The sequence below is a fragment of the Pleurodeles waltl genome, chromosome 4_2 (genome assembly GCF_031143425.1).
Source record: "Pleurodeles waltl isolate 20211129_DDA chromosome 4_2, aPleWal1.hap1.20221129, whole genome shotgun sequence".
NCBI lineage: Eukaryota > Metazoa > Chordata > Amphibia > Caudata > Salamandridae > Pleurodeles > Pleurodeles waltl.
The window spans coordinates 439,561,788-439,570,945 of record NC_090443.1 but is presented as its reverse complement, the minus strand read 5'-3'; positions in this window follow the sequence as shown (position 1 = coordinate 439,570,945).

The following is a 9,158-nucleotide window of genomic DNA, read 5'->3' as shown; positions in this document are numbered from 1 at the left end:
GTGCCTGCTGCATAGAACTTGTGCTATGCAGACTACAGAACAGTATTTTGTGTGCATAGCTCAGTTTTTGTCATAGAGATCCTTTTGTTACTGTGCAGTTAATAAATTACAATCATAATGTAGCACAGTGAGCTATGAACTGCCATCAAAGAGCTGTATTATTCCCCAGTCTTTGATTATCCTAATCTTGCTAAAAGGGTTTGTTTCGGTAGAAATAAATTATTAGTAAAGTCAACCCTAACCATTGTGTTACATTCTGAATCCTGAGTTATGCTTCCGCAGACCAAGCACTCTTTGAAGAACCCCAGTACAAATTGTGGTACCCTAGTGCTCTGTAAGGTCATCATTTACTATGCTTAACAGGCTTAGGTTGAACTTTTCCTAATTTATAAGGAATCCATGGTCGTGAAGTAGTCAGAACCCTGTGGTAATTAGAAAGCTCCAGCCCCCTTGACAATGCTTGGATCAGCCAGTCTTTCAAGTATGGGTGTAGAAATATCCCCTTTAGATGAAGCAGGAAAACTTGGGAAAGCCCTCAGAGAGGATTTGAAGCTGAAGGACAGCATTCCGAACTGGTAGAGAAATTTTCCACTGTAAACCACTAAATATCTTTGGTGAATTCCTGGATAGGTATGTGCAGATATGCGTCCTCTAAATCCATAGAAGTGAGAAAGTCTAGGGAATGTATCATGGGAATAATGGATTGAACAGTGCCCATTTAGAAATGGACTGTCCTTACCCAGGAGTTCGCCTACTTTTAGTCCAGGAGTCCTGGACTGGTCTGAAGGCACCGGAACCTTCTGAACAGGAAAAAGGATTGAGTAGCCCCCCTTCTTTTTTGTAATGCTGGTACTGGAATGATGACTCTTTTATTCCAATAATGTCAAGATCACTGCAAGAAGAGCTGCTCATTTGTGATATCTTATGGTAACTGATTATAGATGATATCCATCTTGGGTGGGCATTCTAAGGAGTCTATAGTCTATAACACAGCCATTCTTGACTACACTCATAACCATCAATCCGACACATTCTTTTCTGAGGCCCGATGACATTCCTGTGCTCTTTCACCAGCGGCTCCCAAGACCTTGAGAACAGCATTGTTGTCAGCATTTTCTATTCACTGACCGTGTCTGTTTTCAGACATCTCTCTTGGGTGAGGACTTATTTGGCTGGTTCTTTCTTGTCCTGAAAGAAGATCATTTAGATTCCTTCTTGGGGTAAGACTTACGGAGTTACCCCAGAATCTTTGAGAGCTTGCTGACTTGTTCTTTTAAGGTAAGGCCTGCTTCAGCTCTTTCAATGCCTTAGTTATGATTGTGTCCAACTGCCCTCTAAACAACATACAGCCATCAAAAGAGATGTCTATCAGTGTTGTCTTCTCAGCTGCCTCTGCCTTTCATTCCTTCATCCAGAGGTTCCTTCTACCAGATATTACTGGGCCACTGGCCACATCTGTCGCTCTAATCACAGTCTGGCCTTCTGTCCCACAGCTACCAGTAATTCAGAACATTCCTTTCCCTCCTGGGTGGATACCTCTAATTCACCCATAGACTGGGCCACATGGGCTGAGTAAATACTTGCCTTCAGAGCCACGTTCTCAACTGAAAACACTTTTCTTAGAGCAGTCTTTCCCCTTATTTGATGCACAATCTGTCGGATTTATCCAAGTTCTACCAGTTAAGGTAGCCAAGATAGCATCCCCCTTAATGTTATGCGGCAGAGAACCCTCCCCTTGCTGAAACATATAAAGCTTTTGGAGCAATATAGGCACTGATGGCTGATCCAACTTCTCCCCATTCACTCAGCACTAAGGGCCAGATGTAGCAAAGGTTTTTCCCATTCTGTGTCTATGGGAAAAAGTGTTCGTACATATGGCCCTAAATTCTTTATTTTCCCATGAAATGGCATGGCCACCGCGGACAGCTTCACATGCTGGGGTAAAAGGGTTTCCCTCTCATTACCCTGAGAAGGAGAAAACATGAAATTCTCCGTGATGAGAGATAGGATGCCCAGCATCTCCTCTGTCCTGACATATTTGCCAGACTATGTCCTGGAAACATTGGAGTTCGAAGAAGAAGGCTCCTCGGGTGGAACCGAATGCCACATCTTTACCCGCTTTGGCCCCTGGGCTATCTTTTTAGATTTATCTCGATAGGATCTCAAAAATGCTCTCTATTGTCCTTCACTTTCAGTTGTTTTCACCTTGAAATTCAGTTTTGTGCTGGTTTGGCATGTGCTGTGCTCATCTGTACACACATTCGTAAGAGGGATTGTTACACAACTTTACGTGGAGTAGCAGCGCACAATTCATTTTCCAAATGCCTAATGACCACAGGATGTGTGAATTTCGCATCATGCTTCTCAGTTTCATGGCTTTCTTTTTTGCTAATTTCTTCAATTTCCAATACATCAAGGCAATTTGTATGTTAACAGATTTTATTTCATTTTCTTAATATACAATCTCCAGTACTTATATCATAAATCGGCATACCACACCTAGAATGAAAATCTGACATCCTATCATGCTGTAAATTGCATATGTTGCCCCGATGCACTGAGGGCCTACCGGTTCTTCTTCTGGGGTACTTCTAAAACATATGAATGCCAGTACTGTATAAGATATGCGGAAGGCGCATGCAAAGGTGCGCAGTGCCCCAATAGTGTAATGAGAAGAACCGGTCGGTCCGCAGTGTCTCGGGGCAACATATGCAATTTACAGCACGATTGGATGTAAAATTTTCATTCTAAGAAGCATGGTATACCGATTTATATGAATATTGAAGATTGTATAATAAGAAAATGATACAATAAAATCTGTTTAACGTACATATTGTCTTGGTAGATTGGAAATTAGCAACAAAGAAACACATGAAAGTGAGAAGCATGATGTGAAACTCACAGAGCCTGTGGTCATTAGGCATTTGGAAAATGAATTGTGCGCCATTGCAGTACTCCAAGTACAATTGTATTGTAATTGTATTTATATAGCGCTTACTACCCCTGATGAGGTGTCGAAGCGCTTTTCGGTGAGTAGCACGCTAGAAATCCCCATATATTTTTAGATTTCCTGGCCAATGAATTAGTAACTGCCCCTGTCAATCATATCCTGAGTCTCGGCAGGCATTATCAGAGGTGGCATGGCCCTGGAGGGAGAGTGATGGTCTGCCGACCTAGACCGTCTGGCCAGGATTGTACCCTCATCATCAGTGGAGGAAGACAAGATTTCCCTTCTCTTGGTTGATCTCTTGCCCACTATGGCTAGCCAACAAATGGTACAGACCCAAGTCATACTGCTGTCTCAAATTGTCTAGCAGAACTCAGAAACAAGCAATGAAGTGCACCATTTTTGCAAATTGACACATGACCCCTGAGCATATGAGGACCAATCCTCGTCTGTCAAACACAAGCATCTCTGTCCTTTAAAAACAGGTAAGAAATTGAGTCCTTACACAGCAACTCTCCCACACAATGTCACCTGAGAGAGCTCAACTGTCTGCATGATGCACTGTAACAAGTGAGATGATGCTGCTTTCCAACATGGAAGCACAGCCCCAGCCACTTGGGAGTGGTCCGAACTCCATCACAGCCGATGCTGCGAATGCTGCTAAGGACTACCTTGCAGTCCAACATAATGGCAGCACGCAATTAGAGATCTGCCTGTTAGAGACTGCAACACATTCTGAGAGGGAAGCTAATCCAGTGACGATCTCCAGAAAATAAAATAAAAATGCCGCCAAGGTCCCACCACCGCCATCTCATGGTAAGTCTTGAACAGCACGGAAAAACAGGGAAGCTGGGAATGAGTTGCTTTTGTTTAGAATGCAGCATTGGTACTGGCGTCTCAAGAGGCTAGGGTGCGGGTGCCTCTTTACTGATGAATTCAAGAGAGGAAGGTACGTATGGGTAAGCTCATGTTACTCTCCCTTCCTGATGGTGGGAAAATATTTACTTCAATTATAAATAAGGCTCTAATAAGATCAGGTACAAGGTCAGCTCCTCTCAGCCTGACTGAGTGTTGGGATGTAAAGAGGTTGTGAGTCAAGGATTCTGTGGAAAAGTATACTGTTAATCACTGACAGCTTTTTCAACTTAACCAGATTTATCTACTGCACTACCGCTCATTTATAATGCACAAGCTTAGTCTCTTGAATAAAGACTTGTGCTCAACTTGTGGCGTGCTGAAACTTAATCTTACATGTGTTTTGTGATTATATAATTTTTAATTGTTAAAGGGAGAGTTTATTGTAAGGATTTAGGGTCTCATTTAGACTCTTAGGTCCATATTTATACTTTTTTAGCGCCGCATTTGCGTCATTTTTTTACACAAAAGCGGCGTAAACATACAAAATATAATTGTATTTTGTACGTTTGTGCTGCTTTTGCGTCAGAAAATGATGCAAATGCGGCGCAAAAAAAGTATAAATATGGGCCTTACAGCAACCTGCCAGGTGGGTGGAAGTCATGGCCTGTGTCACCCTTGAGGAGCACTGTCCACCACATTTAAAAATCACCTTCTGCTTAGCAGATATCTGACTGCTGTGAAGTGAGCTGCTGCCACAGTGGCTCCCAACACTGTTGAAAAAAGTTGCTGAGTGAGTCATTTTTAAAGCACCTACTATGCAATATTTATTTTGATCAGAGAAAACAAAAACCCAAAAGAGAAGTTTGTTTTTACAGACCAAAATATTAAAGGCCCATATGTGCAAGGAGCTTTTCCCACCATGTGTGTTGGTGAGAGTTAATATTTCTTTCCCTGCCCAAAAAGGGGTAGGGAAAATGAGGGAAAGTCATACAGTTGTCTGCTCTCAACAGAGCAGGATGACCATCACTGTGACCACTGGTCTTGTAGTGGTTGGGCCCCTGAGTCAATAATTACAACATTCAGAGGCAGCGAAGACTCCACCAAAGATAACCCAATAGTTTCCTCGATTCTAAATAGAGGAAGGAAACTGCAGGTTTGGTGGGGAGGGCAAAGCCTTATTTATAAAATAATGAGTGCTGGTGCCCAAAGCGCAGCTCAGAAGCCCGTGGCCAGTACTATTAAATGTCAGCGTGCTGAATACCAAGGCTGCGCAGGCCTGAATCCTCTCAGACCCCTTTAAACCACTGCCAGACACTCCTTGTCCCTTTGTCTCCCTCTTATAGGTTCCTGCTTTCTCCCTTGGTAACGGTTCTCCGTCTTCACTTCCTCCTTTTGAGTGTTTTCCCCTCTTCCCCTCAGAACTGCCTAGGGAGGCAAAATAGGTACCAGTCCCTACAAATGAGTGCCCCCACCAGCAACCATGGGATCAAATTAAGCACTGGAGGAGGGAGGCTTATGACATCCCTCGCGCTCCCACAAACTCTAGCTAATGCCCTAAGTTCTATGCAAGCCCTGACTTGCTTCTTGAAAAAGAAACATCATTTTTGGCTCAGTATACACATCAGATGTCTTTCAAGGCATTTAATCGGTAAAGCTATTTTAGTTGCCAGAAGCATTATATTAAAAATGTGAAAGAGTAAACTATGTCTCATACTGGTTATTGATGAGCGGATCTGAGCTGCATGCTGGTCAACTTCCTGTTTGGCAACTTTGCTTTCATGTCAAATTCCCCTACTCTAATCTGTGATATTATTTTTTCATCTGTTGTGTTACCTTTGTATCTCTTGTCTTCACCTCGATCAGCTCTAGAGCTGGCATGGTTTGTGTCCTATTATTGTAAATGATTTTTGTTTCTCTGGCACTATGCTGTAGGTACTGCGATATTTGGACGTCACATGCATAGACTCTTTTCTGTTATGCTGGCTTGTAAATGAAAAATGAAGAGAATAACATACAGCTGTCAAAGAAAGGCAGTTTTGAAGTGGTATAATCCACTCCGTGAGCACGGGAAAAATCAAATCAAATCAATATTTATTTTGTGCCAAAAACCCTGCACCCAGTATCTACACCTGTCCGAATTAATGATAGAGGAGCTGAACATCCTCTCATTTTAGAAACCTCTGAGGGCAGGTCAAGACCTTACTATCACTCAAAGGCACTCCATGCCTGCAAATTACCTCTACTTTTAATGTTGTCACTTACAGAATATTTACTTGAGGGCTGATGCAGTTTAGGTGTTACTCAGTTATGTGCTCGAATGTGATAACCTCAGGGTGGACATTTCTACAGTCACTATATGTAGGTATCCACTTAGGTTTCACAGGCTTGCTTCTCTCAGAATAGGGCAGCTAAGGCTGCATAGTTATTTTTTAGCGGTGGAGTTTTGGAAAGTTTACGATTTTCACCCTCTGAGAAATTTGAAAACTTTCCTACTTTAACTTCAAGTTCACTCAGGGTTCACTCATACACACCTTTTCTGCACACCGCGAGGTCTTTTTTGCATTTTGCGAGGTAATTTTCAATCCAATTGACCCCAGTTTGGAAATATATGCAGACGTTTTCCTGCAAATCTATCTTTTGCTGTTTTTTTCAAATGCATGTCGAATTTTTACCTGCAAGTTTACATTTCCCACCATAAATTGTTACAAAAGTCACGAATTTCATGCACTTGTGGCAAAGCGCAAAATGGTGCAACCTATACAAAGTTTTCCATAGAACTTGGCATGAGTTTCAAACGGAAAACCGAGCCACTTTGAACATCTGCAATGACAACTAAACATTTTACCCAAATTCCAATGGCAACACTCAAAAAGCATATCAAGTCTTCATAGTAACTGCCTATGAATTTGCATTTCCATTTAAGATGTTCTGTATGTCTTGAGTTTCACTACAACCAAAGAACTCTTGTGACACTCATTCCGGTGCAGGATGCCCAGCCACCAAAACTGAAGGGATTGTGGATCCATCAATTTCCTGATCATTCGTATGCTGAAACGTCGCCCTTGGGTCTTTTTAAACTGGTGTTGGTTGATCCAATAAATGTACTCAGTGGACAGGAATATCATTTTGAAATTTTTAAGAATTTCATAGCTCACCTCTTCCAGGCAGCCATCTGCCACTTCTGGTACATTTTCAAAAGTCTACTTCAGAACATGTGCCAATTTCCACACATAATGGAACTTTCACAGGGTTACTCCTGGTACCTTGCCCTAAAACTGCAATAAATATAGTAACATAAACACCTTTAAACGTGAAAAACAAAAATGGGTCCAGCACTGGGAAAGCATCCAGAAATCAGAATTCCTTTATTTGTATTTTTATTTCACTCCACAATGGTTCCATTTTTTTATTGATATTTTTTCACCTTGTTTTCCTTAGGTTTTTATCTTTTAATGCACTCGACCCAGAGTTGGTTTGGCATAGTGAAAAGGACAAAAAATATATATATAGCTTTGACGTAACAAAATAATAAATAATTGACAACAATCCTCTCTCTGATTTTTTTACAAGACCTAAATTAAAAACGAAAGAAAAGAAACGTGGACAGCTGTGTGAGTGTGTGCCATATATACAAGTAATGCCGTAAATATATATACCACACACATGTGCGTGCCCTCACACACACACACACACACACACAGAGGGATAGGCTGATGGCCTAACAGGTTGTCTGACAGGAAGTGAAACAGCCTTACGAAATCAAGAAAAATGAACCCCACATTTCCAGTCCAATCATAATTAATGAGTCCTTTAAGTCTTTCTCAGCTCACCTCGCTGCCCCATGACCTTGCATGCAGACATAGGCAGCATGAAAAAAGTTGCACTTTCCCAGTGTTTGCTTGCCCAAGTGTTACACCATCACTTCTTAACCTTTGTCTGCTAACATTGGCTGATTTTGCTGAGTCGGTCAGATGAAATAAGCTGGCAAGAACACACCTAGTGGTGCGTCCTCTTTTAATGCACCCGCCATACACTCTGTGACTTGTGTTGTTGCAGAAGCTCAGGGGTCCTCTCACTGCCTTATTTGTGCTTCCATAAGCTCTCTACAAATTAAAAAAAGCACACCCGCATTCCGTCAAGTATGACCTGCCTCATCACCGACCATCATCCATACTCAAGAGCTTTGCAAACAATACCAGCTGAATACCCCCAGATATCACTAGAAAATAAGAACTCACTGACTACGGCAATACACTCAGAAGGCCCTCAGAGAAACCAAAGAAACAAGTTCAGCCCCATTTGTAAGGTGGGGGGAAGCCTTTCAGGAGAACAGGATGGGGAAATCCTCGTTGGATGACATGAAAACCCAAAATGTTGAGGTAGAACATGCTAAATGGAGACCAGTTAATTCACTTTAAAATTACACTCAACATTTTCCATCCGGCACAATAACAAAGGCATTATGTATAACCTCAGGGGCTCCTTAATCTAATTCACTTCACAGGCTGGCAGCACTTGCATTTCACAGTGCTAAGAGGTGTTGGTATATCAATACTATGATATGAGTGATGGCATGGAGGGATCTACTGTCAACAACAAACTTGAACTTAACAGCTAGGGGGGAATGGTGCAAGATTTTGAAATTCCAGAGACATGCCATGCTTGATTGGATTCCGTAGGTTACAGTGATTTGTAGATGGAAATTCTGGAAAGGATAATGGTTTTGGTGATGAGACAGGGTAGTTTCTTAATCTTATCAACTCTGTTCTTAAGAGAGCTGGAGCAATGACTCATCAAGGCACCAGTCCAAGAAAGAAGACAAGTTCAAAATAGAGGGCGGGCAATCCCTCCTAAGGCAGGCAACAGCTAGATCACAGTTGGCAACTTCTGAAGAGCTCTCTTGTTTGATGCTGCTGTGGGAAAATTGAGGGCATTTACTTGGCGCTTCAGCTAATTTGCGCTGATGTGTGTACGAACAAAAGAAATGTATTGACCTGAAAAGAGCAAAGACGGGGAGATGTACCGAGCGACTTTGAGGTTGTATTGAAGTGCTCACTGTGATCAGCCTGCATGTGCTTGATGCTAAAGTTGGTGTTTGCTCAGTCCAAGAGGTGGACTGGCTTACAGGGAATCCAGACAATGTTCTGAGAGGCGCGAGCCTTTGAAGGGCTTACAGATATGGAGTTGAGCCACTCACATGGGGCTACACCAGGCTGCTTATTGATGCCTATGAAGTAGCAGAAGCATTGTGAACTACTTGAAATGGTAATTTAGCAGCAGTGATCAGTGTGACAAAAAACAAGAAGGCAATGAAAGTTTGTGAGATTTGGGCCACTTGTGAGGTGTGCGCTCT